The 19595-nt window shown below is 45.6% G+C and overlaps 1 pseudogene; it reads left to right on the forward strand.

The window, feature by feature from the left end:
• The first annotated feature begins 623 nt into the window (after positions 1-623).
• LOC115325311 lies at positions 624-18503 on the forward strand (annotated as a pseudogene).
• Positions 18504-19595: the final 1092 nt, after the last annotated feature.

Here is a 19595-nt window from a genome sequence, read left to right on the forward strand (position 1 = left end):
GGTCATCCTGCAACGTCGCTTCGCACTCCATGGGGATCTGTGGAGGTTCACTTAGGGAAATGACATCCTTGTGCCTCTTGTATAGATGTTTTTTATAAGACTGGACGTTTCTGTATGACTTGCCGCAACTGTCTATGGCGCATGTGACTGAGAAGTTCTGCTCACCGCCGTGCACGAGGCCAAGATGAGAAACCACCAGAGTCATTTTTGGATCAAAAAACGTGCAGCGTGGGCAATAGTAGAACGAACTCCCCTCCATGGTATTACCGTATTACTACCGAACTGCACTGTTAACACACGTCACCACGAATGTAATTTCGACCAGATTATCGTGCACGGAGCCACGGAGCGGCACCCTCGAAAATGGAACTCTTCATAGCGCTCGTAGATCTTTATTTCGGAGTGTAAACGGGAGGAAGGGAAGGGCGGAACGAATTCATAAAAAAAAGGAAAGAAAATAAAAATCAGTTTTTTTTTTTTTTTTTTTGGGGGGGGGGGGTGGAAAAGAGGAGGGGAAAAGCGCGCGCGCGCGCACGCGCCGTGTGTTTGAGCGAAACCGCATTGAATTGGCGCGCAAGTTGCTATTGCATCCTTCAACATTGTTACCCGTGCCCCGGAAAAGCATGAGTGTCACCTGTGTGGTTAAATACAAGGAGTCCTGTAAAAGACTCGTTGTGGACGGCGAGAAAACGGCGTCTGATGTGAGGGCGGCACTTGTTACCAGCCCCTTTTTTAAAGACCTTGTCGACACCATCCTCATACAGGTCTCTACTTTCTTTATACATAATTGGCGAAGCTCCGGTCGATAATTCGGGGCAAGGGGGGACCAAAGTCCCACTCCAATGGCTCCGAAGGGGGAGGGATTGTGGCGACTTGTAGTAACCTGATCACGTTGTGACGCATCCGAGTGTAGCTGCGGATTGCGGGCCTAGCCGGCGCGTGCTCAATCCGTGCTCAACGCGACGGCACGAGCTCCCGCCCGCTAGCATTACAAAGCTCTTGCGAACGATCTACGAAACATTATGTTCTGCTATGGCCTATTCTGACGACCGGCTGCATATCTCATTTTAGAATGTGCCCTCGCTCATTCGCTAATGTCTGCTGTGGCCGATTTTTTAAAAAAAAATTTTATTAAATAGTTTTTGTACATTTTTAATATTTGTACGATATCTCTCACCCCATATGTTCTTTTCCCGTCAAAAGTTGCAAAGACATCGTGCATAGTCATGTCATTCCTACTCTTGACTTCGCTACCCATGCTCTTTTACTACCCTATAATACCATTATTTTTTAAATGCTATACTATTCTTACTGCCTCTCACATTTCTTTTTTATTCTTTTCTGCTCAAAACATTGCAGCGTTATAGTTGTTGTTCCTTGAAGTTTTTTCATACAAGAAGAGGCGATTGGCCAAGGACCAATCTAAATAATAATAAAATAGTGTTTTGAAATTAAAAAAAGGAAATTATTTTGTATTTTTATTGCATGCTTGATTTTTTTTTCACGTCATTTTGAAGTATTTTTTATTGAGTTAACTTGGGCCAGGGGCATAGCCAGGGACTGGAGGGAGGGAAGGAGAATATAAAACTTTACCCCCCTCCAAAAAAAAAAAGGTTGCTGATTTTGTGATATACACACGCATTTTGACGACCCCCCCTCCCTCCCTCCCCCCCCCCCCCTTTTCTCCGCACCCCAAGTCATGGACTTCCCAGCCACCTCACGGATGTCCCAGCCCCACCGCCCCACCCCCCCCCCCCCCCCCTTGAAAAAAATTCCTGGCTACGCCACTGACTCGGGCCTGTACATCCATATGCCTATGAAGTTGGGTTGTTCATTTTCTTGTGGGAAAGATGAATGAAGGCCAATCACCTGAGTTCTTGTGTTTAGGCTTGGATGTTTGTGAACAGTTGAGCTAGGTCACATATTTATAATCTGGTTACAGGTGAAGGACAACGTACTTAACGAGTTTTTTTATATTGACGAGGCAACCATCGTCGCGGATGGGGATGTGCTACGACTGGTCGAAAACCCATTCCTGGATGTTACGGCTGTACAACCTTTCCAAATGTTGGTATATTTCAAAACATTTAATCCTTGAACAACTGGTCTGTGTGTTTGTTGTAGTGAGTGTGAGGGCTGTTTCAGTTTCAAATATATAAGCAAAAGAAAAAAGAAATGACTATATATTTATATACGTTATGCATGTTGTTCTCGGAAGGCCTCAGAACCTCCAAGGTACCGCAAGCTTGGAAAAATGCAAACATGATTCTGATCCACAGGAAGGGGGATGTTAAAGATCTAAGGAACTATATACCCATAAGCGTCCTGTCTGTACTGTACAAGTTGTTAACCAAAGGAATCCTTAATTACATAAACATTACCCTAGACTTCAATGAACCAAGGGAACAGGCTGGATTTTGGAAAGGTTACTCAACAATGCACCACATTCATGTAGTCAACCAGATAATTGAAAAATCGGCAGAATATAATGGACTCCTGTACATGGCATTCATAGATTACAAAAAAGTGTTTGATTCAGTTGAAACTGCCGCAGTCATAGAAGCATTGAGGTACCAGGGAGTTGAGGATACTTACGCAATGCTATTGGAAGATGTATATATAACGACTGTACAGGAACACTAATCCTCGATAAGAAGACCGAGAAGTTCCCCAACGAAAAGGGCGTGGGGCAGGGTGACACAATATCTCTGAAATTATTCACACCCTGCCAAGAAGGAGTGTCTAGGAAACTTGATTGGGACAAGTTAAGGATGCGAGTACATGGGGAATATTTGAGCAACCTTAAATTTGCGGATGACATTGTCCTCATAATTTAGTTTGTGGAGGATCTGCAACGAATTATTCAGGATCTGCAAAGGGAGAGTTCTGTCGTTGATTTAAAGATAAATATGAAAAAATCTGAAGTAATGTCAAACCGTCAGGCAGGCCTTCAGACTAGGCGACGAAATACTCAAACATGTGGATGAACATAATTACCTCGGGCAGATTATAACGACGGATCACAATCATGAGAAAGATCAGGCGTAGAATTGGTATGGGGTGGAGCGCATTTGGGGAAGCACTATGATGTCGTTGAAAGACTAGTATACAACTAATACATGCTTCCAGTACAATCTTATGGGGTCAAAACATTGGCCTTACTAAACTCGTGGAGTGAAAACTTGGGTCAGCACAAAGAACAATGAAAAGGAAGATGGTGGGGGTGGCACTTAGGTATAGGAAGTGAGCATCATGGAGTAGAGAACAAATCCAGGTAGAAGACATCCTAGCACAAATTAAAAGGAAGAAGTGGAAGTGGGGCCGGACATGTAATGTGGAGGAGCGACAACAGGTGTACTCAGGGACGGACACAGGTATTTCTTGAGGGGGGGGTCAGGTGTTTGTCAGTGTATCATATGTTTAAGACCCCCCCCCCCCCCTTCCACCCTTCCCATTTCCACGCCATAAATATTTACGAAGCAGAATTCAAGAGGGGGGTCAGGACATCCGAACCCCCGCCCCTCTATATCCGCCCCTGGGTGGACTACTCGAACGACAGAATGGGTACCAAGAGACGGGATTAGAAGTAAAGCCAGGCAAAAGACTGGATGGATTGATGAAATAAGGAAATTTGGAGGGAAAAAATGGACCATGGCCTAGCAGGATCCAAGTGGTTGGAGTTCTGTAGGAAGGGCCTTCGTCCTGCAGTGGACATAGAAGAGGTTGATGATGATGATGATGGATACATCACATGCGTGTGGGACTGAGCTGTGTCTTTTAACGTTATATTAGGTCGAACGTACTGTTTCATGTGAATGTCAGATAGATGGTGGACAAATTAAAGAGGGCATGCTTTTCTCTGCAGTAGTGTTCCTGATCTTGAGATTAGCTACGACAGCACTGCATCTTATCCCGGCCCTGCACTCATAGAGCCGACCCCTGGACCTTCGGGGTACAAGTTCCACGATTTCCCGGTCAACATCTGTCAAGAGATTACGGGGACAAAAGAAGGCCAAGTGTCTGGAGCTTTGCGAGCGAAGATCGTAAAGCAGATTGTTTCTGCACTATGCGTCAATACTATGTGAGTATCAAACCCAATGCAGCGTTTGTTTCACACTTTTCGCTCATTAAAGGGGCCCTGCAATCATATTTAAGCGTCTATCTTTTTGCGGTTTTTACGTCTCTTGGAGTTCGGGCAAGCCAGCGGGCACGGAGAGAGTAACTAAATATTGGTGTTATAATATTTTAACCGGACGACGCGGAAACCTCATTCACCGACAGGGGCGACCCGCGGTACCAAAAGCGCGCAAAATGTTACGTCTTAGGTCCTGGGCTTACCACTGGTCAGAGCTGCTGAAAGCTTCTTTTTAGTCGAAATACAAAATATAAGCGGCGCGAACAGTTTCAGTTATTTTTAAAAGAAGATTTTGTTCAGTATTTTTGATCAGAAAAGAAACGAATGCCGTTTATAAACTACGGAAACAAGAAATGACCCGTCGACATACCCGCCACCAAGCGGTGGAAAAGGCGGCGCATACTAGAAAAGAGTAGTGGGATCAGGCGCCGACACGGAAAGGTCCCAGATGTACACGGTGGCGCTGCGGTCGTTTACGGACTGGAGGATCCGACCGGCTCCGAGCGTTGCGAAGGCCTTCGGCGAGAAGCTTTGCCTCGCGGTTTGGCTGTTTCGCGGTATGGAAGTGGCTTCCATTCTGAACTGATCTTTACCCCGTGTTTGCTGTCGTTTGTGGCCAATGAAATGTCATGCCGAATTAGTCCTTAATCGCACAGCAAATGCAATGAGCGCGCTCTACAACATCCTTTAGTGCCTATCCACAACATCCTTTAGTGGCGCCCTCTCGTGCCGTCGACACAGAGTGCGGCAGCCCGTGAGCGCTCGTTAAGCTCACTACCCCTCGTCTAGTTCATGGCCACTGAAGCAACCAAGAACGTCATGAAGGAGGTTATTTTTTGCATGTTTTTGTAATTCTAAGTTGCCTATAACTTTTAAAATAAAGTGAATTTCGAGAAAAGAAAAGTTTCATTAAGTTACTACGTTCAGTGTGCTCAGGTTCAGTGCAAATTAAAAACCAGTAAAAAGTCCTTGCAGGGCCCCTTTAATACTGATGCTAGTTCATAGAAATGTGAATACTGATGCTAGTCCATAGCGATGTGTGTATGCTTATGCCTCACGTTCTAAGCTCCACAGTGACTGAGCTGCACTTGTGCAAAATCTGTCCAAGGAATGTCATCCATATAATCCCTTTTGGCACTACAGCTTACATGATTTGGGATTAGAAAAATGTGTGTTCTGCAAATGCTGCTCTGTAGAATGTGTATCCTGAAATATAATAACCATTTCTTCCATGGTCAGTTCTGCTAGTTCAATTTTAATTTGTGGTAATGGAGCTGTGTTTGTTACGACACATTATTGGTACATTCTCGTAGTTTCGAATGTTTTCGAATTTCTGTGCTTGGCAAAGGTGCTCTGCTAACAAACTTTCTTTGATACATGTTACTACCAGAACAGATATATTTTAACATGGAATGTGTTATAAAAATGAGCATCACAGCAAAAACAAGGTGAGAGGCACGAGGCAGTGCGAGCTTATAGCTTTACTAAATGCTTTCGCTGAACGAGCTCTTGCACAATCGGACCATCCTGCCTTGCTGTCAGCTCGTGCTCTAGCCATCACCGTAGTACGCGAGGCTTCTGGATCGCATCATCCCCTTCGCCTTTTATGTGTTTGTGTTTGCTCAATGGTGTGCGGGCACAAGCAAGAGTTCTATAGATGATTGACGCCGCATAGTGTCGTTTCTGTTTCTTCTCATAGCTTCCATCAGGCAGACTGGCACAATGTCTTGATGTGGCATTTGCAAGACCTGCACCTCTTCATGTGCATCAATTATTGTCATAATGGAGTCATCGCAACTCAAAATCAAATTGGACATAAGTGCTTAGGCAGCGTGTGGTCGGTGTGCCAGTGTACATACACTGACACTAGTTTACACTGTAGATGAGAAATTTTGTCAGTGCACTACGACTGTTAGCCTTGGGTCTTTCATCTGTATCACACAGTAATGATACACGGCCGCAGATTGATACAATACTCATCCAGATTGAGATGGACAGTGGTGGGGATCGAATCCAGGATCCCTGGGTTCTGCATCACAAGCTCCCGCTCCACGCTCCGAGCTACTGTGCACTAGCTTACTCGGCCATTTATTCCCCATAGTCATTCCACTCACAGGCAAAGGGAAAAATCTCAACGCTCTGTTTCCCCGCCAAGAGACGAGGAAAAGGACTATGGACACCTCTAGAACCCACTGAAACATGGAGACACACATAAATCTACACTAGCACATTAGTGTCATTTTCAAGCAGAAAAGATTAAACTTTCCTTGATCCTATGGATTAAGTTGCGGTACACACGATGTGTAAAGTGCGAGGTAGGAAATAAAAGTGTAGAAAACCATCTGTGAGTGCAGCAAAGCTTACCGCGCGCTCCACATATTCTGTGTGCTCTGATTTCATCCGTAGTATCAAGGTAAGTTTTTGTCTTCGTCATACTTTAGTTTTTTGTTTCTCTGCAAATTGCACGCTTGTGCTGGTAGTTTTTTCTTAGACTGCCTCAAAGCACAATGTTAGGAAGGGAAATTTTGATTATGTGCATAGATTACAAGTCTTGCAGTGCTGATGTGACGAAGAAATTCTGCTGGGAAAGATAAAAATCCTCTACTGACTATAAAATGGAACTAAACTATGAGCTAAATAATGCCGGTTCTCAGTTTCACCTCTCAGTAGCCGACCGGACAAGTGACTGACTTTTGAAATTTGTCCTAGCTATCCTTGCGAACACTATCTCGCAGCCGCCAAAGACCTAGTAAGAAGATACCCACAGCTCAAGGACAAGTCACGGACACACTGTGTGAGTATTTGTTTCCCTACTTGGATGATTTAATTGCAGCTAACCAACTGTGGTACCTTTGCTCTGCTTGAATGATTTAATTGCAGCCAATCAACTGTTGTGCCTTTGCCCTTCATGGCAAACACGTACAACAAATTCATCAGATTATGCACTGGTGTCAACATGAATTGTTTACTCTTGCCAGATTCTGAGGGCAATTGGGGAGGAGGAGCGACCGTGACGCTCCAAGCGGTTGACTTTACAACTACACGGATGGGGACAACAAATGCAGTGACTTAGCGCTCGGCCGACATAACCGAATGCGGCGTCAGCATTCGGCTGGAGTTTGTGTTCTCCGGTGAGGGGGAGGAGAGCTTTTTTAGGTGCGGAGCATCTCTTGCTCGGGTCTATGTTCCGCGGCGTCGTAGTCCGCACTCACACTACGCATGCGCAACTCCTCGCTGCGCGTGCGTTCTCTCTCTCTCCAACAGCTGCGCGAAGTGCACGTAGCTACCAGCTGCGTCCTTCTCTTTAACAGCTGCGCGTGCGTTCTATCTCTCTCCAACAGCTGCGCAAAGTGCACGCAGCTACCAGCTGCGTGCACTCCGCGTGCGTTCGCTTCTACTCGCACCGCGCGCGCAGGCGCAACTCTCCTCCTCTAGTTTCCTCTCCTTCAAGTGTGAAAAAAAGCAGCGGCAGTGCGCTGCGCGCGTTCAAGGGGAGGAAGTGGCCGAGTGGCCTAACGCGTCTCAGCTTGGAGCGTGGAGCGAAGGCTTGCGCTGGGAACCTCCTGGGTTCGAGTCCCCGCCACCCCCGCCCGTTTCGATCTGGATGAGTTTCGTACCGGCACGCGTTCGTGTGATCACTACTGCGTGATGCACGTTAAAAATCCCAGGTTAGCGGTTGTACTGCACTGGCTAAATTTCTCATCTACAGCTAAAGGCTCTGTTATACTCCGACGTAACGCGCGTGCAAGCGAACGCTGGCCGAAGTCGGCTACGTCACGTCAGTCACGCCGCGCGCGTCAAAAATTCGACCTCTCTATACTCCGGCGACTCCCGCGGCGCGCGTCGGTGGGTCGCCAGCGCGGCGCATGCGCAGAATCTGGCTACGAGGGCGCGCTTCCTGCGAGAGTGCGCCATTTCCGGTTCCTTTTCATTCGAATAGCAGACGAGAATTCTGGCGCTTCTTGAGCGCCAAGTTGGAGCGATGGCGTGGACGTACTTGCACGACGAAAACTCGCGCTTGCACTGTTGGTGCACCGCCTGCCCCGCAAGCGTAGGCGGTCAATGTACAGTACATGCGGTACATCTTTGACAAGCGCACGGTCTACGGTACAAGCTTCCTCGTGTCGTAGACACACGGGTGAGGACGAATTCCCTCGGATCAGCTTCTCGACGACCGAGACGTCCGATTCTTCAAACATGACGCCGCACGGAGTGGTGCTCCCGTCGCCTGCTATTGCTCGTATTCGCCGTGAGGTGTACCGGGAGCCAGCGCGTGATGCATCCTGGTCCGGCGTCTCCGGCGCGGCCGGCGCGGAATACGGTATGCTCCATTTTGGCGTCGAGGCGGTCAAGCTGCGTCGAACGCCGCCGGTCGCGTCGGTTACGCCACGACGCCGGAGTATAGAGCGTCGGGTTTTCGCCGACGTGACGTCGCTGTGACGCGCTCGCACGCGCGCACGCGTTACGTCGGAGTATAACAGAGCCTTAAGAGACCGATTACCCGTTGAGGCGCATCATCATCAAGGCTGTATAAACATAAAGAGCAAACCAATTTCTGCGGGCGTTCAGTTCACCGCTGTTGACTCCACTTCACTCCGTTCTTCCGATGAAGTGTGATGGAACGATGCTCCGCATCATCCCATGGTTCCCCTCGGGAAGATGGTCTAATTTTTTTGTTTCCACTCCGGCCTGCATGAACAATGCAGCATGCACGGCCCCAGCTCAGCACAAAAACCGAAGTGGGTCAAGCTCGCATTCTCTGAAGATAGATCCGGCACTTAACGTCGCCTGGTCGATTGTTAGTATTTTTTACATTATACTGTGCCCCGCGCTCTATTATAGAAGATGACATTGACATGCCCATAAGGCCCGTGGGAATGTGCACAGGCCTTGTGTTGAGTAAACACCGAGGTGTGGGGAAACAAACGGGTCAGAGTGCCCCCATAGTTCGATCTCCTGCCCAATATCTTTAATGATGCAATTATCAGCCAAAAATCTATGCTAATGTTATATTTTAGGCTTCCTGGCATGCAAGTATCAAGCACAGGGCCAGAAACATAAGGAGAAGGATGCCAGCCGGTGTGAACGAAGTGGACGCCAGAAAAGTTCAAGCTAAGGCTCACCGAAAGCGGAGAGCTGCACTTCCTTGCAACCAGCAGTGTAGGCCAAAGAATGCAGTAAGAAATGTAAGTTCATAACTTCTCAGCCCTTCTGAGATTTTGTTTTTTTAAAGCCTTGCCTAGCAAAGCCTCCACACTTACTCAAAATTCAGGTTAAAGGTTTGCTTCAGAAAGGGTCTAGTCAGCGGGCTGCCAGAAAACTGCCTGAATTTGCCTTCTGCAAGCTGTACCACATGGGCTCATAACAACCATGGAAAGAAATTAAACCTGAAGAGGCATTTACTAATTTATGTATGCAGCATATAACATTTGCTGCACTACTGATTTTCCTTGTCACTATGAGTGTAATCTCCAGCCTCCATAAAAGAAAGTTCAGAAACGTAATCTGGCACCCAATCACAACAGAAGAAAAAAAAAGGCAATAAAAGAGATGTTGGTCAGATTTGGCAGAACTGTCGCATGATAGAGTATTGCATAAAGGAAACTGCACAATGGTAGCCTGGTACAAAGACAAGTTTTGCTGGATAAGCTAGAGAACGTTCTTCTGCACGAGGTGCGAGCCACGCATACCTGCCCATCAGCTCGGGTTAGTGGTGTTGCTATCTACAGCAGAGAGACAGGAGGTTCATGCCATGCTTACAAAGTGCACTGCTGGCATGGGTGTCTTGTTTACTAATGGAATGGAGCATTTTACTTAAAATCTCCTTCGGGTCTTCCTAGCCCCTTCGTGTCTTCCTCCCCAAGCAAGCGTGACAAAGAGAGGAGGGGGTAGAAACTTGTGCGTGTTTCCTGCTCGGGAAGCTCATCCTCTGTTGGAAAGAGTAAAAGCTGATCCATGTGGTCTCCAATGGTTTCTGAATATCAGGTGTTTCCAGCTGCAAGCTGTGGCACTGGAGAGGACGAGGCAGCAGTTCAAGAACAGGTGGACCTCATGAAGAAGGAGATGAAGAAGGTAGTATGGGATCGAAAAAAAGTACCAGATGCAATGAACAGGACCTACAAAGCTAGGAGGGCATGGCTAAATACAGAAAATTTGACTGTGGCTGCTGTGACGGATCGGTACCCAGCACTTGCACGGGCACAAGAGGTAGGTATTTCTAAAATTTTTACCAATTAAAGCCAACACTCATTAGTATGAACTGGGGTATGACAAACCATATTGTGGATTTTTTTGGGGGTCCACATAAATTTTAAATGCAACAAACTTTGGTTTCAATGGACATGGGTATAACAGATTCGTGTTGGCTCCAGCAGACCAGATTTGGAGGAAAGTTGGGTCCGGAGCGGCACTTACAAACTTAGATGCATTTTTTGTGGCGCCAATTTTTTATGACTGAGATGTCTTAGTTTGATTAGAAAAGGCTGTCATTGGCAACTTAAATGCTGTAGCACGAAATAGAGTGAACCCTACCCAGGCGAAAAATTTTAACTGAGACCAGTTGGCACCTCAACTGGTTTCAACTGGGACTAACTGGTCCCAACTGGGAATCAACTGGGACTAACTGGTCCCAACTGGGAATCAACTGGGAGCAATAGGAGTCCAACTGGGACCAGCTGAGGGGTCAACTGGTTTGAACCATTCCCAGTTGGGAGCCAACTGGTTTGAACCATTCCCAGTTGGAAGTCAACTGGTTTGACTCCCAGTTGGGAATGGAGTGAACTGTGACCAGTTAGGAAGGTAACTGGTTGGAGCGATTCCCAGTCGGTCTTCAAATGCCTTTCCCGTTCCCAGTTCACACGGGGCAACAATTTTGACAAGTTGGGGGTGCATTGACCTTTGCTAATGAAGAAAACTAAAACACTAACATTTTTAGACTTATACAAATAGGGAAATTTTTATTAGTGGGGTACATTTATATTTATAAAAATATAAAAATTTTAATTAACAAAGTATTTTTTAAATGGAAAATATAATTAGTGACAAAATGTGTTCACTTAAATGAACATTTAGTGCATTATTATAATATATTAAAACATTTATTTAAATACAGTATTTTTTTTTAATAAATAAATTTATCTTTCGGCCAATCAGAGCTAGCGGGCCGCCGTGGCACGCGGGTGCGGATTAGTGGTACGCGTTGTCGACAGATGGCGCTGCCTATGGTGACGCGACAGACGCGACGCCGCAGCAGCCGGAGTCGGTCGGACGCGGTAGAGAAGGGTCGCCATCGCCGAAGTTGGCGTCGTTATGAAAATGTCAAAACTACAGCTGCGCTTCTTTGGACCTAACTGTACACACACCATGGTGGCGGCGGTGAACTTCGAGGATGGAAAGATGCAGTTCAGCGATTGGAGGGCACCCAGGAAAGACCGGACGGAAGAGAAAACGCCGTGGAGAGCACAATGGCCAAAAATGGCGGGAGGTCTACCTCGAAAATGATCGACTGTTGTGACAGAGATTGCAAGGTGGGAGCGCTACCGCATCTTATCAGGACTTCACCTGCGCAACGCGGGATCACGGGTGAGCACCTTTCTGCACACGATGGGTAGAGAAGCTGAGGACGTCTTCACTAGCAGACGCCAGCGGCCGATCTTCCTTCGTCTCATGAATACCACCTCTGAAAAAGCGATTTAACCGTCGCAAGCAAGTGGCTAAACCCGGAGCGTGTACGTCACCGAACCTATTGTTTAGTTTCATTCTTCAAGTTTTTGACAATAAAGTCTTGTCAACCTTCCATTTTGTGCCGTGTTTCATTGTTGCTGGAGTTGGTACCAGCAGTAACTGGGACCAACGCCAACTGGGACCGGTTGTAACTGGGACCAATTCCAGCTGGGACCAACTCCAACTGGGACCAGTTGCAACTGGGAATTGTTCCATAAACCAGTTGCAACTGGGACCAATTGGTCCCAGTTGAAAAGTTTCGCCTGGGTAGCCAAATCAGTGAACTCTCAATTTGCCCTTTTTTATGTTTGTGTGTCTGCGCACTATTCATGTTCGACGAGGCTGGCATTGATATGTCCGCATAAAGGATAAAATCGATTTCTTGGCAATAAAGTGAGAATCACCAGCACTGCGGATCTAGGTAAAAACATTTGAATGTTGCAAAGGCCCTGTACAAGCAAAACAATCAGTACAATTATGAAGAACAAGGGAATCGAACAGAAGCATGTCTCTGGTGACATCTGCGGAAAACACTTGCGACTCTGGGAGGCTAGCTACCTGGCCGTGTGTTGCGATGGTCCCTTTGTTGTGACTGAGGCGCATTCGCGCTGGGCATTCCTGTAAATGGATTGCTCCTGAGAAAGCGTGCTGAAGAGCTTGCTGTGATTTTTGGCCTTGGCCTTGTCAATTTCAGGGAGGGCTGGCTGACTTGGTCTGTTTAAAATCCGACACAATGTTGTCTTTATGCAAATCTACGGAAGAGCTGTTATCGTTAACGAAAGCGTCGTCTCCGAGTAGCAGACAAAGTAGTTGCCTTAAATCCTGGCCAGATACGTAGAAACATAATCAGTGAGTACGAAGATGGATTGTTTACACAGCTAAACCAAGTAAAATGTACACTCCTGCATATAGTTAATATCCAGTGAAAAGTTACTGCATGTTCACTCAGACAATCCCAGCAGCCTGGCATCACACTGTTCTTTCTGAAAGATTTGCAAATAAAGCTTCATGAAGTCGCGCTGTAAGAAATTATCCATTTCTGCTCCTCCCCGTTTTGGATACAGCATAGTTTGGATACAAGGGGGGATGTTTTGCACTAGGTCATGTTAGTCCGTTGTAATGAATTTTGTCTGTATGACCAACTATACTTTATTTCATACTTAAGCTACAATGTTGCCAAGGCTAGTAGCACGAGAGCTTGACTTTGTCTAGCATCTCATTTGCATGTGGTCGCATGCGAATGAGGTACTAGACAAAGCCATGTGCTTGCACAACTAGCCATGGCAGCATTTTAGCTTAACTATAAAACGGAGTATAGTAGCAGTCATGTTGCACGTCTGTTGAGGTCTTCACTTCACAACCTGATGTGTTAGCTGCCACTAGCTGTAGCATTTTCTTGAACCATGACAAGTTATCACAATGCCCTTGCTGTACAGCTCAATGGCTGGTTGATTAAGGTGGCTGTGAACATGATTACCTTCACAGTAATATACGGTTCAGATTGTTTTTAGGATTCTTACGCTATTTATACATTTAGGTAGAATGATCCAAAAATATTTCAGTGGGAGACATCAATTCCTAATCATTTTGTTTCACGTCTTATAAAAGGCTAGTATAGTCACAACTTGTCTACATATGCCAGTAACTCGGCAGTAATGTAAGTTACGACCTCAAACATAGAAATATGATTAATGTTAATGTGCAGCTGGGGAAACTATTATGCAAACTCCAAACATTGAAAGAAGTCAAAGCTAGATGGTTGAAAAAATAGTACTAAAATATATCATTTAGGTAACGCATGTTGTATCTCCGAGAGCAAAAAAGCATGAATAGCCTTAATTGTCATGCTATGTTATTGGACAAAAATCTTTATGAATGTTTTTGTTATGATTTTGACATATTTTAAATAAGTTGAGCAAAGTTTATTATTACAGATTCAGCAGGAGTTCCGAGGCCAGACAGGGAGAGATGCCCAGGAGGGTCTCACAGCCTTCCTTGAGAGAAGCACCAAGGCCCTCTATGAGCTTTTCCGTATGAAGCCATCATCAAAACAAAAGGCAAAACAAATCTTGGAAGCCGCCGAGAACTGCCCGGAAGAGGGTAAAAGTAAGTAGCTGAAGAAAAAGTGCTATACCTCTGCATTAATTTTGTTTACAGGCAGAAATATTTTCTAACCTTCCTTATTTGCCTATGTGTGCCAACAGAACCAGCTGTTTTGATGCTGCTTACATTATAGCCAACGTTACTAAAACACTCAGTTGGGAAACTCGCCGTCGAAACCTGGGCCGCTGGCGTCCACCGAGACCGAGCTAAATGCGACAACAGCGCCACTCTTTATCCATTGTCTGTACTGTGGACATCTCGAGCATTTAGAAAGCCTGTTTTTGCGTAAAAGCAAAAGGAAGACTCTTTTTTGTATGAAATTTATTGGAGTTTAGTACCAAAAGAGGGGCGCGTTATGTTTTTAAAATCTTTAGTTTGCAGGGTTTTGCGGCACAATTAATATTGTTTTTATACAACCATGCCTCAGAGGGCCTTTCAGGTAGCACGTCCCGCCCTAGGTGCATTTTAACTTCGATAGCTCAACGCGGCGCGTCTGCCGGGGAAACGGGGGTGGCACCCCTGTAACCTCTACCGCTGTATCTGTACTTAAAGCCAAAATACAAGTCACGTGCAGTTTTCCGAGTGGCCGCTGCGGGAAAAATGGTGGCGCTGTGTTCGTCATTAGCTCGGTGCCCGGAGACAGTTTGGGGCCACTTTTTCAAAGCTGTCTCTATGGGAGTTTCCCAACTGAGTGCTTTAGTAACGTTGATTATAGCCTATGGCTCGAGCAGAACTTTTTTCAGCAATGGGGTGTATTTAAGCGCAGCTTGGGACCGGTGCATTCTGGAAACAGTGCCATCTTTGTGTCCGCGAAACCAGACAACTGTGCTTGTACAGCCCCCCTGCCCAGTGATTCTTGGATGCAACACCACGCACAAGTGACAGCGACGGGTGCTCTATGCAGTTGCGGTGGTGCGGTGCAGTGTATAGTCTAGGCAATGTTACGATGCTGTCTACGGCACCGGTTTCTCCATTGCTGGGCCCCTATGGTGGACAGTGGAAAAGAATGCGCAGGCTATGAGAAGGTGGAAATCTGCGGCATGAATCCGTTCGCTCCACAGCCGCACGTCCAAGAGCTTAGCTATGGCCGCTGGGGGAAATTACTGGCATCTCAGATTACCTCCTGAAGACACATTTTGTCACGCTCAACCGAGTATTTTAAAGGGTCCAGGAGTTGTTGATGAAAGCAGCGAGTGCGGAGAGAGCGATTGTCGTCTCACAGGTGAGGTAGACTTAAGATATTCGCGTAATTCTGGAGCACGCCTGCACCTTTGCTTGATTCACTTTTAGAAGGCTAATCATTCTCCTTAAGAACTGTGCAGCACACTGTAAAGTGATACTGTGAATTGTTGGCGCCATGTGAGCAACACGAGGTTAAAGTACGGGCTGTTGCTTGTCACTGGCAAGCAACAGCGCCCGAAAGCTTTGAGGTTGCTGCGACTCAAAAGACAAAAACATGCTCAAGAATGGTATAATTTCTTTCAAGGCAGATTTTCCGCCTCCTCCGGTAGGCAGCTTACGTTTGGGTCTTCTCTTGGGAGTCCTTTATAGCGGCTGAACTTGACCAGCACGATAGGCCTAGCCCTCTCGAGATGTCGACATGCCAAAAGAAATAATGTCTGCCAAAAACAAGAAGTGCCACAGACGTACTTGAAAGCAAGTGCCGCGAGTTCAGTCTACTTCGCCACATCAAATAATGATTAAACTTGTAAAAGTAAACTTGTAAAAGTAAATATTCGTAGGTCTACCTTACCTGCGAGACGACGATCGCGCTTTCCGCAATTACTGCTTTCATCGACAGTGCCTGAACCCATTAGCCCGTAGTTACCGGCATTTAAGACTTCCTTGCACATAACAAAACTTGTTGTTAACATCAAGTACAGTGCTACCCTTTTATGATACGACTAGACTAGAAATGATCAGTTTCTCATTATCGTTAGAAGTGGGTTGCACTGAAGTCCTGGATGTCAGTCATTTCCACCCGCGCCTGCCACCTGTTGTCTTGGACGAGGCAATTCGGCAACAGACCGATGGGATCCACTCTGCAGATTTCCATCTTCTCGTAGTGTACATGTTCCTGTTGGCTGTCTGCCATAAGGGCCCAACGGTGGAAAACTACTTTCCGAAGACAACATCATAACGTTGCCGCAACTATACACTGCACTGTAACAGCACAACTGCGTAAAGCGTCCGTTGTTTGTGCGTGGTGTCGGCAGAGAAATCGCCGGACAGTACGGGTGTGGCGGTGTGGTTGTCTGCTCTCGCGGACACAAAGGCGGCACTGTTCCCAAGACTCGGGTGAATACATACTATAGGTTGACATGCCAAAGCTAAAACGAAGTAATGTAGTGAACACCTGGTAAAGGTTCTAGATGGTATATTGTGATTGTATAACCATGGCAACATTTGATTGCAAAACATTATTTTCTAAGATGTTATTTTTCTTTTTTTTTTCTTCAGCTCTCCTTGCCAACGGTGCCCTGATCTTGCTGCCATGCCTGCTGAAGGAAAGAAGCAACAACCTCGTGAAGAGTCTAGTATGAATTGCTCGGCATGCCTATTTCAATTAAAATATATATTTATTATTAGAGAGAAAAGCCCATTAGGAAATTAACATCAAATGACTGGGAAAGTGGAAAGTGATAAAACTTGTTTATTAATTTCAAATAGTAACAAAAGGGTTCACAGGTATATAATGTACAGAACTCGACATTTTGTGAATGAGTGATGCGCAAATATTTTCTCTTTTTCTTACAGAACTGGAAAGCTGTAAATAGAAAAATTACTGTGGTGAAAAGTGATAATGAATGCAAAATTTGTCGTCAGCTTAAATGAGAATAAGGTGCATAACAGGGGTACTGTTGTGCTTGCAGCAGTAGACCTTTTCCACATGCCGACGGCACATGGCTGTGGCTGCACGAACTAAAAATCGAGGAAGTGACCTACCTGCGCTACCAATCTATAATTGGAGCCCCGCTACCAGTTTCTCTGCTCTCTGAGCTGCGGCGCATGCCTAACGCAACTTTAAAGGGCATCGTGGCGTCCACCCAAACGTTGCGTTTATCTTTCCGTTATAAATATGCTTTCAATTATAAATATGCTGCAATTACGTGTTCTACTCACTGATCCACAGCCTCTTTCTGAATTTCCTCAATTTTTCGTGCCGTCTTTTGCTGCTTGGCATCCTCGCGCGTGCGCAGAATGCTCCTCGGAAAAGGTCCATTATGTCGCACCAGGCGCATATTTATTTTGGGGAGAAGAAATCCTACTTTCTCATACCAAACTAACCTAATCTCTAACATTGTAAACCCTGATGTTTGGGGAGGATGGAACGAAAAACAAATGCAGAGCTCCTCCCGAGCGTTGTGATGTAAAACACTACAACAATTGAAGAAATAGTACTTTTTCGCATTTATAGGTACCCTCAAAAAAAGCTTCCAACCTGAAACAAGTGATATGCCTGAGTGAACTGGGTGGATCAGTTGTATAATTATGGTAGTTAATATTTAAAACGAACTGGGTTTTATTTACTGTGAAATGCGAGCATCCACCCATTCCACAATAAGTGTCTCACAATATTGTAACATTTCGAAAATATGCAAAGGCAAGTCCTTTGCATATTGAGGACCTCAGAAGCACCCATCCCCCAATTTTTCGTGATTATCCTCGAATTTTGAGTGGGCGCTTGCTTGAGACTACGGTTAGACATTGCAAATATTTTTTTTTCCTTTCGAAAGTTGAGGATCAATCCAGCAAGTTTATATGGATACATACAACCTTTTGTGCTTAATCATTTACTTCAAAATAAACTGCAGTGTGGGGCTGTTTCCAAAACTCTGCTCTTGCGAAAAATATGTGACGACATAACAAACTGAACAATTACCAGGTTGTTTGTAAAGATTTTCTGAGGAATTGTTTTAATGTCGTTTGTCTTGCCAAAACAGCAAGTTTTGATTTGCATATTTTTCCCAATATGTCTGGATAAACTTTAAAAGCATCGTAGCCCAACAGCATTATCAAATTGAAAGAAGTATAAGTTTTACTTTTAATAAGAATGAAATGACTCGGGAAATTTTTTAATTGTGCAGGAATTTGCATGTTGGTATTTTTATCGAAATGGCCTTTGTCCTTGTCACAGGAGCCGGGCGCCTAGTACATGAGCCCAAGTATTCTGTACACTGGTGAGGACGTGCTCACATCTTCAGTGTATGCGGTCACAGTCGAAGGTTTGACCATTGATGCTGCAAGCCTTACACAAGCAGTGTCGTTGTTGATGTGCCTGTTCTGGGCTTTTAACATCAAATACTCTGCTGAAATCAAAAATACACTCACCCTTCTTGAGCATGCCATCGGGGTTTCGCACACAAAAATGGGCACACTTGCATTGCAAGTCTGGAGCTGCTTGTGATTCAAGACCTGCTTACGTTATGTTTTTCAGTTGAACATTGTTTTAAACCTAAATTACATTACTTGATGCCATTTGTTTTTAAACGAAAGCCTTCCGATTTAAATTGGTACTGTATATTTCGAAAATAAACACATTAAAAACAGTGGTGGTTTTTATTGGAACAGGCATCATCTTCTGTATTTTTTAGAAATTTTGAAAGTTTGCTCATACATTTCCGCAAGCATTGATTAAGAAGCATGCTTCACGTTCTCACTTATGGCACACTGAGAGGTATGGGATCACAATAAAAAAAATTTGCTCTCTTTATGTGCAGCATAACTGAAAGCCCGGAAATGCCATCTTGTCACCGGGACCCAGGGGCTGTTCCACTATTAATATTGTTTCTATGAAAAGGTGGTTTGTATAGGAATGAAGATTGTTGCAGAAGGCCGGACTCCTGCTGCACGAGTTAGTTGTCCTCCACCTCGTCTTCTCCTAAGCAGTATCTTCATCTTGTAATATTGCACCCCTTCAAGGAAGCACGTCTCGTCGTGGAGCTACGAGGTCGGTGGCTCGATGTTAAGGTTCGAGATGGAGCACGTGAATGGCATCTTTTTGTGTGCGACATCTGTCATATTGTGGGTTCAGGGCTTCAATGGCATACACCGAGAACATATCGGATAAGATGCCGTTCAAACGGTAGGTAAAGGCGGATTGGGGGGGGGGGGGGAGAGGCAGGCTTGCAGAATTTCAGACGCGACTTTGACTGGAAGGCACATCCACAGTCACTTGGGAGTTCTCGAGATGTGCCATATTTCAATAGCTCATCAATGAAGCTGGGTTGGTCATGGCTGAAAGCTTGTGCAATGCTTGGAAGCACGTTGTTGGGGTGGAAGAAGCGTTCCAACAAGGCAATGCCACTAGTGCTCACATCCAGCCCATCATCGGGCTGGATAAAGATGACACCTTTGAGAGTGACACGTATGGTGTGGAGCCTCTGGGTAAAACGTGATGTCTTTCGACTAAGCTTTAAAGGGATACTGAACCGAATTTTCGAACTCTCAAAACAAGGCTGGACAGATAGGCGGGACGATGCAAAACCCTAAAACATCACTCATACAGCGATATCTCTAACGGATCCCCATATTTTTAGAAAAAAAGTGCCCGACTGAACCCGGTTGACGAGGCCGACAAGACAAGGCACGTCACGATTCTCCATTCCGTCTCCTCCTCACTACGTTCCGTGTC

Source organism: Ixodes scapularis, unplaced genomic scaffold (assembly GCF_016920785.2).
Source record: "Ixodes scapularis isolate PalLabHiFi unplaced genomic scaffold, ASM1692078v2 ptg000795l_1___fragment_2___debris__unscaffolded, whole genome shotgun sequence".
Classification (NCBI taxonomy): Eukaryota; Metazoa; Arthropoda; class Arachnida; order Ixodida; family Ixodidae; genus Ixodes; species Ixodes scapularis.